The sequence below is a fragment of the Balaenoptera acutorostrata genome, chromosome 9 (assembly GCF_949987535.1).
Source record: "Balaenoptera acutorostrata chromosome 9, mBalAcu1.1, whole genome shotgun sequence".
Lineage (NCBI taxonomy): Eukaryota > Metazoa > Chordata > Mammalia > Artiodactyla > Balaenopteridae > Balaenoptera > Balaenoptera acutorostrata.
Genome location: NC_080072.1, coordinates 57,985,694 through 58,001,273, shown reverse-complemented (window position 1 = coordinate 58,001,273; position 15,580 = coordinate 57,985,694).

The following is a 15,580-nucleotide window of genomic DNA, read 5'->3' as shown; positions in this document are numbered from 1 at the left end:
GATCATCCTCGTGGCCTCCAGTTATTTCATCCGCAGAGCTATCGCTTTGAAGTAGGTGAACTCTAAGGATCCTTCTATCAATCTTCTAGGAATTTGTGATGGACATAGTCACTAATAATAATCGATTTAGAGTCTGAGCTTTAGATTTTATTTTAGTACATACTAGGTCTCCGAAAACTTATAATGAGGTCAATCGCTGAAAGTTTAACAATAGACTTAAGTGTGTTCAACGTGTGTGTATGTGAGGTGGAAAAGGGTCCTTCTCAAGGAGTCAAACATACATTCTTCCTTATCTGAGTCTCCAGCAGTGTATTTCCGAACCTTCATACTTATTCATTCTTTTCTTTCACAGTTGATCACATAATGAGTATCTGGTTGAAGCCAGACACTTGCCACTTAAAACAGCCTAGTCATTTACATCTTTGGCTCAATATTTATATTTTACCAATAAATGAACAAAAAACAAGCGCTAATGTCAGACAAGGATGATGAAAATGCCAAAACTAAAGCATTGCTTGCAGGCAGCATCAACAGAAAAAACCTTTTAAATGTTGACTTGTCAGCTGATATATGAATATCCAGATTCTACATAGAAACAGCATTGTATAATTCTACGTATAATGAATAAAAATATGGATTTAATAGTTAAGGATGGTCTATTCTATAATACCATAGGGCTTAATTTGTGAGTTAAAAGGTGATTTGAGGATATTAATTTTCACTTGAGTAACCAGTTTCCAATGAGGGAAAAATCAGATTCTGCTTTCCCAAGGTTTCCAAACATTACCTCAAAATAGTAACCCAAGTAAGAGTGTATTCTAAAACTTAGAAATGTTTTTTCCATCATTAGTTCCCATTCTCATTTCAAATTTTGAAGTAGGTGGAGAAAAATAGTTACTTTCCATCTGGCTGTCCGCTTGCCTGCGGAAGTTGTGCTGTCGTGGGTTTGTGGGGGTTTTTTGGCAGGGGGTTTGGGGGAGGATTAGGAGGGTCTGACAAGAACTTAATTGTGTGAGTGATCCATTCCAGATCTAGACATAGCTCTCCCACCCCCTGACCCAGCCCAGAGACTCTTAACTCTCACAGAACGGCAAAGGAATGGTTTGACCTTTTGTCCCTCCCAAACAGAATCTGCTAGAAGCACCCCTCTACAGTGTTATACATTCATATTCTCTATAAATTGAATCTAGACATTTCAAGCAGGACTGAACAGGCACTGAAGATGCAACTGGTGAGATGGATTAACTCTACCCTTCTTTAAATCTCTTACTTCAGGTAATTATAGATGAGAGATGCTTATTTGGATTGGATTGATATTTTATTCGTATATTTATTTTAGTAAGTGGTGAGGCAAGAACATAAAAATGCAGAGTTGAAAGACAGATTGGCCTGGATTGAATTGATAAGAAATGTCTGGGGCATTTTGGCTTCTGATCAATATTTGTATTCAGTCTGCAATCTAAAGTATGTATAATAAAAAGAAAACAGGTGGGAGTAATATCTGACAGTAGTTCTTCCCAGGTTCAATTCCTATTAAAAGATAGCAGAAGCATTAAGGAAAGAGGGGAAAGCCACCTTAATCACCCTACACCAAAATGCTTCAGTAGGATTTCCATAAAACAGGTCTTATTAGATCATGGTCAGCACCCCTCCAGAAACTTAGACATTCCACCATTGCCAGGAGCCCTGGATTGCCCCTTCGATCAGCTAAGACTCCAGCTGGCTCTTGTGCAGTTTGGTTTGGAATCCAGTGGATTTACAGCCATTATTAGTACACTGTGTGGTAGTTTCTGGGGGACCTTTGTAAAGAAATCAGGAGTTTAGATGGTTCGTAAGCTGCCATTCAGGCAGCTAATCACTGAATTAACATAGTTTATGACTCTTCAGTAACCTTCTGCTACATCTTTACTGTTCATAATTGTTATTAATAATATGACTATCATTTGGACATTGCTTTACAGTTTACAGTATTTTTTAACATATCCACAATATATTGTGGACCTTGTTCCTTTGTAGCTTACTGTGCCTGAAATTTGTTTGGTTAGATTAGTTTGTTATGGAGATTGGTTATTAGGAATTCCTAATAATGAGGGAGAGTAAGACTACAAATAAAGTTCACCACTCTCAGCCTCCATAGAAACTGAAAGCACAGAACTTTTTATAGTAATCAAAGAATCTTGCCTTTTAAGCCCCAGTGCAAAACACACTTTGGCCTCTGATTTCCTTGTTCTGTACAGGGAGAAGAAATTTAAGAATCTGATGGAAAATGATGATTGAGACCAAATACATTCTAATAAAGAGAAACATTGAAAGTGGAATACAGAGTCCCAGACCCAGCAGTGTACTTAAGCTCACTATGCAGTTTTTTAAATGAGTCTGTGTTCATATTTGTCTTACTTTCCTCTTAGGATCATCCTAGAATATACATAGGAAGGTAGATGAAAGAACTTTGATAGGAATTATTAATATCCTCCCCAAAGTGATCAACCTTTGATATTTCAAGATGATACTCTGAAAATAGAAACTTGGTGGGCCCCTGCAGCAAAGGTTTTTTTCGTGCTACAAATACACATGTACACAGCTAGAACTGTATTTTGCAGAACCTGGCTTCTGCCACATGCAGAACCTTCTCTGCACTCTGGCTCAACAAGAACTGCTGGTTTGCTGTTTTCCAGTGATCCTAGATTTGAAAAATCTCTTAGAGGTCATATCCCTTCCCCTGTATATGATGTATAAATTACCCTCCTCTGTATTTTTCCCAGTTCTACTAATTTACCCACTGAACCTTCAGTGAATTAAGAACTGTCTGTCTTAAGAGGTAACTTTTTTTTAATCCTTGGAGAACTCTGATTGTGACCTGATAGTAACAGAGCCTGCCTCTCCATGGCATGCAAATATCATAAATTAGAAACAGCCACACACTTTCTTCTCCAGAATAGAATCTCTGTAGCTGCTCATTTGGGACAGTGTGTCCTTCCCTGAAGGGCTGCACCCCACTAGGGTGTTCACCAGGCAGAGTATCCTTAAAGTGGGCCTTTCTCTTAGTAGAGGAATGCTTCCTTTCACTGTCCACTCAGCTGCTGCCCAAGTACCCTGTGATACCAGTCTTGACGTTAGAAGAGCTTAAAGTCTCCAGTGCCTCCTCCCTGTCTGTCTTACAGCCTATAGTAATTGTTCCTCCTCCTGTATCTGTAATACTGCTGAAAGATCTCAGAGTTTCAGAATGTTCAGGGCAGTACCAACCCCCTTTATTTGGGGATTGCAGAAATGGACTTGGGTCATATATAGATTTGTTGTTGAAGAACAGTAAGTTCCTTTACTGAAGATTTCTACTGATACTACATTTTCTTTGCATTGCCTCAAAAGGCAGAAACTGATTCCTTATCCAGTTAGGATACAGCTGGCCAACGATCTCTTTAAATGTAATTTCCATCTTCTACCTTCTGCGTTGCAGGTTTTTGCATCAGGAAACTGTCGGGTCAGATTCCTGCCAGAAAATGTGCTGGATGTTTCGTGTCTTGGAAGGGGTATTAGACGTAGAGGGAGAAGACTCTGGTTTATGTCTGACACTCTACTTACCAGCTGTGGAACCTTGAGCAAGTTATTTTATCTCTGAGTTTGTATACGTATCTGCAAAATGAGGATAATATTTAACTTACAGAGTGTTGTGAGAAATGGTGAAGACTATGTGAAAGGGTTTCATAAGTTGACAACACTACATAAATGTAAGGTCTCCTAAGGGAATCCTTTTCAAAACAAAAAAAAATCTGTGTGAACTAAGATATTTATTGCATGTTGAATGAAATATTTTATAGCCATAAAAATTATAAGAGAAAATGTGTTGAAAATTTTTTAAGTTGTACTTTGCAGTTATAACAGTGTAAAAGCTATGTACATGGATTAGAAGCATATGGGAAAAAAAGGAATCAGCTGTTCCAGGAAGTGGAATTGAGCGACTTTTCTTTAAAAATCTCTGGCCTATTCAGTTCAGTTCAGTAGAGGCACTGTGCCAGGTTTGGTGCTCGATTCTGTGAATACAGAGAAAAATAGGATATGCTCCCACGTCTCAGGGACTCCCATTTTGTATAATCTTTGTTAAAGTGTATTATGTATAAGAATCACCTGGGGAGCTTATTAAAAGTTCAAATTATCCTGATACCACCCTAGAACGTCTGTTCCACCCTAAAAGGTCTAGGATGGAACAGCGCACAGTTAGCGTTCTTTAAACAGTCACCCTGAGTGATTCTAATATAGGTGGTTTAATTTCACACTGTGAGAAACCTTCAGTGAGGTTCTAATGTTTTTATAGTAAAAAGTAATAATTACACAGATCTGCTCATTGAAGAATTTGATTGTTCTGTCTGGACCTTTTTTTTTTTTTTAATACTTAGATATACTTCTTTTTTTTTTTTTTAATAATTCTTTATTTTATTTATTTATTTTTGGCTGTGTTGGGTCTTCGTTTCTGTGCGAGGGCTTTCTCCAGTTGCGGCAAGCGGGGGCCACTCTTCATCGCGGTGTGCGGGCCTCTCACTATCGCAGCCTCTCTTGTTGCAGAGCACAGGCTCCAGACGCGCAGGCTCAGTAGTTGTGGCTCACGGGCCTAGTTGCTCCGCGGCATGTGGGATCTTCCCAGACCAGGGCTCGAACCCGTGTCCCCCTCGTTGGCAAGCAGATTCTCAACCACCGCGCCACCAGGGAAGCCCCTTTTTTTTAAATATATATATTTTTTTAATTTTATTTTTTTGGCTGCATTGGGTCTTCTTTGCAGCGCACTGGCTTTCTCTAATTACAGTGAGCAGGGGCTACTCTTCATTGCGGTGTGCAGGCTTCTCATTGCGGTGGCTTCTCTTGTTGTGGAGCACGGGCTCTAGGTGCGCAGGCTTCAGTAGTTGTGGCACGTGGGCCCTAGAGCGCGTGGGCTTCAGTAGTTGCCGCACATGGGTGCAGTAGTTGCGGCGCATGGGCTCTCGGGTGCGTGGCCTTCTGTAGTTGTGGCACACGGGCTCAGTAGCTGTGGCACATGGGCTTAGTTGCTCTGCGGCATGTGGGCTCTTGCCGGACCAGGAACCCATGTCCCCTGCATTGGCAGGCGGATTCTTAACCACTGTGCCACCAGGGAAGTCCCCTGTGTGGACCTTTGAGCTGGCTTCTGTGCCTCTATATCAAGCATGGGAAAGCCATCCTGCGGAGTGGTGTTGCTCTGGAACTCATGCGGCAGAGACCCTGCCACATCTCTCGACCTTTATCTCTTTGCCTCACTTCCTTTCTCTTCCACTACCTCTCCCATGTTTTTTCTCTGTGCATGTTTTTCTCTCCCACTCTGATTCCTCCTATGCCTGCAATACAGCAACATCCAGGTGCTTCCCCTTCCTTTCTCCACCCCTTCCCCCAACCAGACATGTCAACTTTATTGAAAAGAAACCCAACCTACTTCTAGTTTACTAACTTGTAGAGGAAGGCTCTTGTATCTAGTTAATGTTTCTCAGAAAACTTAGGAGTGGGCTATTCATGGATCAACAACCACAAAGATACCATATGTGGACCTTTTGTGTCTTTATTTTGACTGTCATTTCACTCTTGATTAACTTTTTTCTAGTGGGTTAGCATCCTTCAGCAGAGTCCTGTCCTGCCCATCAGGCTGGAGTGTGCCCTGCATCCTGACAGAGCACTGCTTGTCTCCACATGCCTATGAACGGGCTTGGGTGGCTTTCTCAGGCTGGACACCTGTCACCTCTTAGTCACCTAGAATCAAAATATTAACAGCTCTAATCACACTGTCTGAGGCCATGAGGCTTTATTTCAAGAATGGTGACACTCCAAAATGCAGCTAGGATTTCTACATTTTCATGTGTTTATATTACTAGTGTTGGTGTTTATATGACTTGCACCTCTAGATACCAAGGGTTGGTCAGTGGCTTCCAGACGCCCTCCCTCCATTATGCTCCCTCAGAACCATATGAAAATACTGGTCCTCTTATGTTGTCATTTGTCTTCTCTGCCAGAACGTGAGCTCCATGAGAACAGGAGAGTGTATTTATCTTTGTATGTCCAGTGCCTTGGAGAGTATCTGGAACATAGAGGGTACTCATTAAATAACTCCTGAATGAATTAGGTATCAAAAATTGGTGTCAAAAAAAAGTAAATGTATCCATCAGACAAAAGGGAAATATTCCTTAAAAAATAATTCCCAAACTGACTTGCCCCCCTATATGTCTCTAAAATATTCCATAAATTGAATTTTTAAATTAGCCCTTTCAGCCTAAATCCAAGTCTGAAGCCACTGCCTGAACACAGAACAGAAAGTCAGGGATTGGGACTTCCCTGGTGGGGCAGTAGTTAAGAATCCACCTGCCAATGCAGGGGACACAGGTTCAAGCCCTGGTCCGGGAAGATCCCACATGCCGCGGAGCAACTAAGCCCGTGCGCCACAACTACTGAGCCTGTGCTCTAGAGCCCGTGAGCCACAACTAATGAGCCTGCATGCCGCAACTACTGAAGCCCACATGCCTAGAGCCCGTGCTCCACAACAAGAGAAGCCACCACAATGAGGAGCCTGCACACCGCAAAGAAGAGTAGCCCCCGCTCGCCACAACTAGAGAAAACCCGCACGCAGCAACGAAGACCCAAAGCAGCCAAAAATAAATAAATAAATAATAATAATAAAAAGAAAGTCAGGGATCAAAAGAAACTATGAGTTCAACTAGTAATTTGTCATTGTAATCTGTTACTGAAGGTGAGTTTCTAGGGCAACTCTCCGGCACTGCTTCTGGAGTACAGTGACTTAGTAGGCTTGTCAAGAACCTCTCCATGCTATTCATCATTACATAACCAGCACCTAGCCAAGTGCCTTGCACATAGTAGGTACTCAGTAAATATTTGTTGAATGAATTATTTGATTGGTGGAGGAAATTCAGAAGCAAGTCCTAAGACGAATTTAGTTGGAATCGCTCATATTTTCAGTTAGTGTTTTTTTCCACCTTGCTCTCTAAATCTAGATAAGTTTCTTGCCTCAAAATTGAAGGAGCTACTGCTTACATCATCTAATTCAGCAAACGTTAATTGATGCCTACTCTGTGCCTCTCTGTGTGAGGCACCCAAAGACAAGGAAAACCCAAAGACAAGGAAAACCCGTACTGTGTGTCCCCATATAGGGGGGGACAAACTGATAATTTTGTTGGGCTGATAATTTCTCTGTGCTCCCACAATCCTTTGAACATACCTCTATTATAACATTGCCCACATACTACTATAGACATCTGCTTATCTATTTCTCTCCCCAGAAAGACTCTGAACTTCTTAAAACCCTGGTCTTACTCACCTCAGTATTCCTATGCTGAACTTGTCATAGTAGGTTCTCAGAAAATCTTTATTGAGAACTGAATAACATGGACTTCCATGGTGGTGCAGTGGTTGGGAATCTGCCTGCCAATGCAGGGGACACAGGTTTGAGCCGTGGTCCGGAAGGATCCCACATGCTGCAGAGCAACTAGGCCCGTGTGCCACAACTGCTGAGCCTGCGCTCTGGAGCCCGCGAGCCACAACCGCTGAGGCCTGCGCACCTGGAACCCATGCTCCGCGACAGGAGAGGCCACCACAATGAGAGGCCCGCGCACCGCAGCAAAGAGTGGCCCCTGCTCGCCACAACTGGAGGGGGCCTGCATGCAGCAACAAAGACCCAATGCAGCCAAAAAAACGAACCAAAAAAACACAACATTGTAAAGCAACTATATTTCAGTAAGAATTATTTAAAACTTAAAAAAAAACCTGAATAACAAGTACATAAATAATCATTCCCAAGTAATATATATAAGAATATAAACATTTTGTACTTGAACAGAAATACGTGCCTAAGTGTTTTCTGAGTTTCAAATGATAGATACTGGGTATGTCCTGCAAGAAACAAGATTGGTGTTCATGTCTCTCTTAAACACCTTTCAAGGTATCTAGTTAGTTATCGAACCCATCTTTCCTCGGAGAATTCCCCCACCCCTATCCTAGCCAGTAAATCCCCAGCAGACATATTGGGGATATGCGCTTCCCTTGCTGGTAGGACTAGGGATGGATACCTGACCCCAAATGGACCAGTCTCATTTTCTCTTAGAAAATTGGGGTTGAGAACACTAGAGAGTCTGGACTAGTTGCTTGAACCAGGAACATGTAAACTTAGGAGCTCTAAGACAAACATGTACCTTAAGAGACAGAGAAAGTCTGCAGAAAGAAAGCACTGAAGGCAAAATGCTCAGAGATGAAAAACCATATGGCTTCTGAGAGAGACAGACACACAAACTGGCTGCCTAGTTCTTGCTATATTTAGTCCTTGGTTGCTGCCCTTCCTGAGGCCACACTCAACTATTTCTTGGGTTCCATGGGATATACCTCTTTTTAAAACAAAAAACCCCAAAAAAACAGTAAATTCCCTATTGGGGCTTAAGCAAATTTTAAATGGGTATCTGCTTTTACAACTAAAAGAAGACATTAGTACACCGTCTGACTTATGGAAAGAATTCTCCTTACTCTTTAAGCCTCATTACCTTTTCATCATACATTCTATTCTAGAATATTTGTTGATCAAGAAATTGTTTAGAAGAGGAATTCCTGATAAGATGCAGGAAGGTAAGTGATGACTTCTTTGCTTTTCAAGTTTCTTGATACTCTTAAGTCACAAAAACAGAAATGAATGGAGACTTATTTACAGAGGGGATTGGATACACATCAGACCTTTTTTTGAACTACAAAATTGGATTAAAGAGGTTTTGAAGGACCAACACATTTGGCAGCTTCCCAAGACATCTATTTTTGAAGATTCTGCTTTCCAGAACTGTTTAAGAATGGCTTTTGTCACAGGCCTTAGCTGTGTTTCAGACTAGCCAAAACTGAAAAGTGGGAAGAGACTAAATCAGAAAGTGTGTGTGCCTAGAGCAGCCCAAACCCTGCTGTTGGGCTGGCATAAACACTCATGGCCAGATCTCTCAAAGTAAGATAAAGACTTTGTTCTTCAGAAACAGTTCCAAATATGAAGTTATAATGATGTCTGCCAACATGTTTATAACGACTCTAGGAAAAGAAAACAACAACAAGTAAGTTTCCAGCTCTGTTCTCAGTGGACACTGGACCTTGGAGAAGCTTGCATGTAATTTGACTGCAGCTACTTTCTGTTTTTAGTTAATTATGTTAAATGTGCCTCATAACTTCCAATCCCAGTGGGGCTGTCATTTAGAAGGGTGCTGGGGGGAAGCTGTTTTAATTCTGGCTTTCGTTTCAGCCACTAAATGTAATGCCACATGATTGTTGACCCAACAGTAATCCAGTTAAAAAACAGTCTACAGAGTTACTGCATCATCAAAATTAACCCTGATTACATCAAATTATGTTGAAACAGACCACAGCTGTTTGCCCTGTTGAAGCAACTGCTTGAGAGCTCATCCAGAAGATACATCTGGGTGTCAGGAAGACACATTTTGGGTTTTATTTTTGTTTCTCAACATAAATGGAGGAGGGAAACACTCTGTTCTGCCCAGAGTGCTTGGTAGAGCTGAAAACCTTGTGATTCTCCAGAATTAAAAATCTTCGTCATTCCAGAAGAGAAAAAAACCTGAGATCTCCTGTTTCAGTTTTCTATAGGAAGGATGTAAGAAGGAAATCCAAATCTGTTGAGTATTCCTCTTGTCGGCAAAAAGAAGTGGAACTGACTACAGAGAAGGACAGTGGGATTTTTTGTGGAGGGCTGTATGCAGTGGTATGCTGGGCTGGCTCATACCAGCCTGTGAGAATGGATTGTTCAGTTACGGAAAAATTTGCAAGCTGATTGCTAAAGAATAACGTTAAAATTAAATTATAATTAAAAGTGGAAAATAACAGGTATTGGAGACGAAGTGGACAGATTGGAACCCTCAGACATTGCTGGTGGGGATGTAAAATGATGTAACCACTGTGGGAAATAGTTAAAGAGTTCTGTAAAAAGTTAAACACAGAGTCACAGTATGATTCAGCAATTCAACTCCTAGTTATATAGCCAAGAGTATGATAACATAGGTTCACACAAAAACTTGTACATGAAGGTTCATAGCAAGATTATTCATAATAGTCAAAAAGTGGAAACAACTGAAATGTCTATCAACTGATGAATGGATAACTAAAATGTGGTACATGGATATAATGGAATATTATTCAGCCGTAAAGAGGAATGAAGAAAAACTGATATATATCAGAACATGGATGAACCTTGAAAACATTATACAAAGTGAAAAGTCAGACACAAAAGGCTATATAGTATATGATTCCGATTATATGAAATATCCAGAATTGGCAAATCCATAGAGACAGAAAGTAAATTAGTGGTTGCCAGGGGATGGGGTTGGGGGAATGAGGAGTGACTGCTAATGGACATGGAGTTTCTTTTGGGATGATGAAAATGTTTTGAATTAGCAGTGATATTTGCACAACTCGTGAATACACTAAAAAACACTGAGTTGTACACTTTAAAAGGGTGATGTTTATGGTATGTGAATGATACCTTAATTTAAAAATTAAGTCATATAAACTTACAGTTAAGTAAGTTATATAAAAACAAAGGGAATAAACAAAACTCATCAGTTACTAATTATTTTAATACATTTTACTATTATCTTTGTTCTTGGAGTTATGTCTATTGTATCTTTTTGATGGAAATACTAAAGGTGTATTACTGTGCATCTCTTAACTCTGCATTCAGAGACATGAAGTTGATAGCTTGAAATTGTTTGGGGGGAAGAATTGTGGGAGGTTTAGTATTTGCCCCACAAAAATTGTCACATACTACCAATCAAGGCTACTACCACCACCAGAGAGCCGGGTTTTAAACTTTTACCAACACATCACTGGCTGTATAGGTCCAACACTCGTCTTGGATAACTGGTTAAAATTAGTTAGATGAGATAATCACCTGTGGCCTTTGGATCCCCAGCAAAACAAAGACTAGCAAACCTGCACAGCAACTATGCATGCATTTGGTGCAGAAGAAAGGGCATTTGTGGTCAGCTGTTGTATGAAACCCACTTTGAGTTAGGGAACATGATTCCTCCAGCCTTGCTAGTGTTGGTACAAGGGGTTAAGTGATAGAGCCTGGTAGAATTATCAAAACGAAGCCAGATATCAGATAAACCGCAAGTGATATTAATTCTTAATCCCAGACAGGGGAGTATCTGGGGAACCTGTATGATAGATTTGGAAACCAAGGGTTAACAAGCGAAACTTCATAGAATTACCTCCAGCTGTTCAGCCCTTCCCATCAGGCTAGTCCCTGCGGTTTAAACACTTCAGCTGCTTATAGGTACCTTCACAGATACTATTATCTGGTGTGGATGATCAAAGAGTTCTAGATGCCCCAGGGGTCCATAGCTCCCACTTGGCATCCTTTAAGGGTTGGTTCCTTCATTCTCAAACATTTACTGAGCATCTATTTTGTGCCTGGCACCATGCTTGGAGGTTCTAGGGATACAAAAATGAGGAAGATGCAGTCCTGTCCTCAAGGAACTCACAGTTCCTTGACAAGGAAACAAATATTTGCAGTACAGTGTGATAACCCAGTTTATATAGGTGCAGTGTGAATCTAAGAATGAACAACTGTGTTGGGGATTGAAGACAGTGAATTTTAGGGAAAGGGGTCTTGACATATGTTCAAGACGTAATTCAAGGTAGGAGTACTCGCTGAAGGAAGTAAGGGGTGATCATGCAAAGTAGGGTTTGGAGTACTAAGGCACTTTCCCAGGGACCTTGACAGTCTTTGTTCTTCCAAGAATATGCTAATTGATTTTGCAGCATGATCTGTGGGTACACTGATATCACCACCTTGTCAGCAGAAATGTCCCAGGAGCCTATCTGCCCCGAAGCAATTAGCACAGGTTCTTATCCTTTACAAAGGAGAAACTGGGGAACGACTTAAACTTTTACTTTAAGAAAGCTTACTTCCAAAATGTCTCCCACTGGATGTAATGTCAAGCAACTCTCAGACAGGGAGGAAACCCAGTTCAGTCTTCAACCACACCCCAAGCCGGTTTCCAGATCTTAGTCCCAACCAGATGCCAAAAGTTGATTTGAGTAGGTGGGAGTAATTTGATTGAGGGAACCAAGTGGGCTCAAAGCACCCAGGGGTTAAAGAGGCTCCCACCACAACATGCCTGAGAGACAAGTGTCCTGCAAGTCACCAGCTGAGGGGGCCCAGCTGGTCGTACTGACCTTGGCAAGCAGCACTCAGCTCTGAAATCAACCTGTCAACTAAATTGAAAGGGAGAAAAGGCAGAAGGGCTAGGACACAAACATTCATCCCCATCCCCAGTCCGATCCCTGACGTCAGGCTTAGCGTGGGCGGTATTAATCAGCCGGCCTGGTGTGCAATTGAGGACAGCTCTCCTTCCAGCCCTTCCAACTCGCTTCTGGGAGCGTGCCACCAGCCATGCACCTGCCACTGGCCACAAACCCTCAACTCCCAGACAGGCACGGATGCAGGCTGTCGCTGACGACACTCAAAGCCACAGTGCACCCTTTAGAACTCAGGCTTTGTGGGGGGGAGGGGCAGGAGCAAAGCGTGGTGCCCATGCTTTCCTCCCAGGTGTGCATTTCTCTAATCTCTGCAACGCTCCTCCAGAGAAACCCTCCTCGTAAGATGGGTCATTTCCTGGGGATTTAATGAGAATATAGAATTAATGGCCCAAAGCGCTCCTTGCAGCCGGTCATTAATTCCCCCAGGAAATACCGGTGGTCTTTAATCAAAATTGCCTAAATTATAGACTAGTGATGCATGTCCAGGGGAGGCGGGGGCTGTCGTCCCAACTGGTTCCGATAGATGGCGCCGATCTTCATGTAAATAAACCATTCAAATAATTTGTTTTCCATTTCTCTCCAGTGAAAACCAAGGAGCATTAAAAAACAAAACAAAAAAACAGCAGGGAGTGGAGAGGACTTAATAAGGGCTCAGAAGCCCAGACAGGAACGTTCTATCCGAAGGCTGTTTCCAGGCCTGGCACGTACCTCAGGCTCAAGACTGAGCCACACGGGGGTGCAGCCCGGGACCTCAGCAGCAGTCCCTCCGCCGAAGAGCAGCCTGAGCTGGGTGCTGGCAACTGAGTAATAAAAAAGGTTTTGGGATGGGGGTAGTCCAGCAAGAAGAGCCCCTTCCTCTAAACTTTGGGGAAGGAAGGCTGTGTTCAGAGAAGATGTCTGAAGTTGATACTCTGTTGTATTTCAAGGCCCCGCCTGTCATTGGCTTCAAAACATCAAACATGTTTCCACATGAAATTGTAAATAACAATATTGGCGGGGGGCGTCTTTTGCTAAACAAAATAAGACCCTCAAGAGTTTCTGGCCGAGGAGTTCCCTGGTGGCGCAGTGGTTGGGAGTCCACCTGCTACTTCGGGGGAAATGGGTTCGAGCCCTGGTCTGGGAAGATCCCACATGCCGCGGAGCAACTAAGCTCGTGAGCCACAACTACTGAGCCTGCTCTCTAGAGCCCGTGCTCCACAATAAGAAAAGCCACCGCAATTAGAAGCCTGCGCACCGCAACGAAGAGTAGCCCCCGCTCGCCTCAACTACAGAAAGCCCGCGTGCAGCAACGAGGACCCAACGCAGCGAAAAATAAATAAATAAATAAATAAATAAACTCTATTCATTAAAAAAAAGAAAAAGTTTCTGGCCGAGTGCAGCCCAACACCCAACTAACCATTGCTGAACGGTCTCCCAGTCTGTCTTGAATCATATAACTATTAAAAGATAACGTAATAGAAGACTACTCTTCTAGGGAAAGATAGGGCCCGTGTATGCCTGACTTGTATCACAAACCTCAGCTGCAAATAAGCCGTGCAGATTTCTCAGACTGCAATCCCTGAGACTTGGCACCATGACTCAGAAGTGAATGAAGTCAGATGATTGCTTTATTTTGGTCCGGAGTCACCGCCTCCTGATTGATTTGGCAGGCTTTGAATATTTTGATATTTGTCTCACGGGTTTTAAGGTACTTAAAGCCAGAGATTAAAATGGCCATAATTCTGGTGGTGGCCCTTATATGAGGCTTAAGGATCCCTCAGTTGGAAGGCTAAGAGGCTCTGGTTCCAGCTATAGCCTGACTGTTCTGGTTTTACATGCAATCCAGTAGCACATCGGATAGTGAAGAAAGTCAGTGAAATATTGGGTCCAGGGTTGCTGATCTCTAAACCCTCCCGGGGGCTTAGAAGATCTATGCATATAGTAAAGAATTAGCTTTTACGGACTGATTGAAGTGGTTGAGCTTTCCCCAACCCAGTGAAGATCTGTAAAATGAGAAGGATGTCCAACTGTTTGAAACAACTAGCTTTGCTGCACAGAGATAGGGAAATGAACAAAACAGCCTTAAAGTTGTACGCGGAATGTGAGGTGCTGCTGATTCTACTCATCTGCCCGCAGCGGTTCCCTATTGATATAATGGGTTACTATCCACTTTTCAAAGAAGCTGGGGGGAGGACCTCCCTTTTAATGCTGCTTGTAAAAGTACTTTGTGAGTTGAAAAGAGCCCTTACCAAAGGTTTCTGGCGTTTTTTCCCCCTCTATCTACCATGCCGACCGCACTGCTCGATTTGTCAGGTGTGTGCTTCCGCATGCTTTATCTCAGTTAAGTCTCACCACAACACAGTAAGAGAGGCATCTGTATCATGTGAGCCCGAGAGAGTTCTCATAACCCGTGTCAGTAAGTTGGAGCTCTGAGGAATTTTGACCCCAATTTCTTGTTCTACACCACCTTGCCTGCCAATTAACTATGAAATAGTACATTGACTCATTTTTGCTTGCTTGATTCTGCAAATCGTTAAGAATTTTCTTCTACTGAATTGTTTTTCCCAGAGGCAGTGTGGGAGCCAGCTGGACTTTATTTTCTGGTAATAAGAGGACCTTAAATTGCTTTAATGCAGCCATTAAAGCAATTCTCCCACTTTAAATAGTAGATGAGCAGGACCACCCCCAACCCCGATCCACCGCCCAGAATTAGAAAGTTGACTGCATTGCAAAGGCTTTGGGACCTTAGGCTATCTGTAAAATGGGAATAATTCTGCCCACCCAATTTGGAGATTTGTGACGACAATCATGTAAGCAAGGAATGTAAAAGTGCCCAGCACGTAGTAGCCTGTTTTCTTCTTTCCGTCTCCCACCAAGGGAGCGAAAGAGTTGCAACTCTTGCTGGGAAGCGGATCACTAATTTCAGCCAGAACCTGACCCACAGAAACCTGAAACTCAGGGAATGGATAGGAAACGGGATCAGCTCTCGGGTCCCTTCCTGACGACCCCTGTGAAAAATCGATTCACGCTCGAGGCCGCGCAGTCCCTTCCCCTCACCCCACCCCCACCAGGGGCGCGGCCGTCTGCCCCGCTAACTGCTTGAGGCTTCGGGAAAAAGCCAGACCCTGGGGGCGCGGCCGGCCGCAGGCGTCCTTGCGAACCTCGGTCCTCTGGGGTCCAAAGGCGCGAGGCGCTGTTTGCGTCTTTGAAGGCGGCCCGCCCGGGGGCGCGGCGGGCTGTGGGCGTGGCGAGCGCGCGCCGCCCTTCCTGCCGGGGCGCCCCCACCGCGGCCGGACTGGGA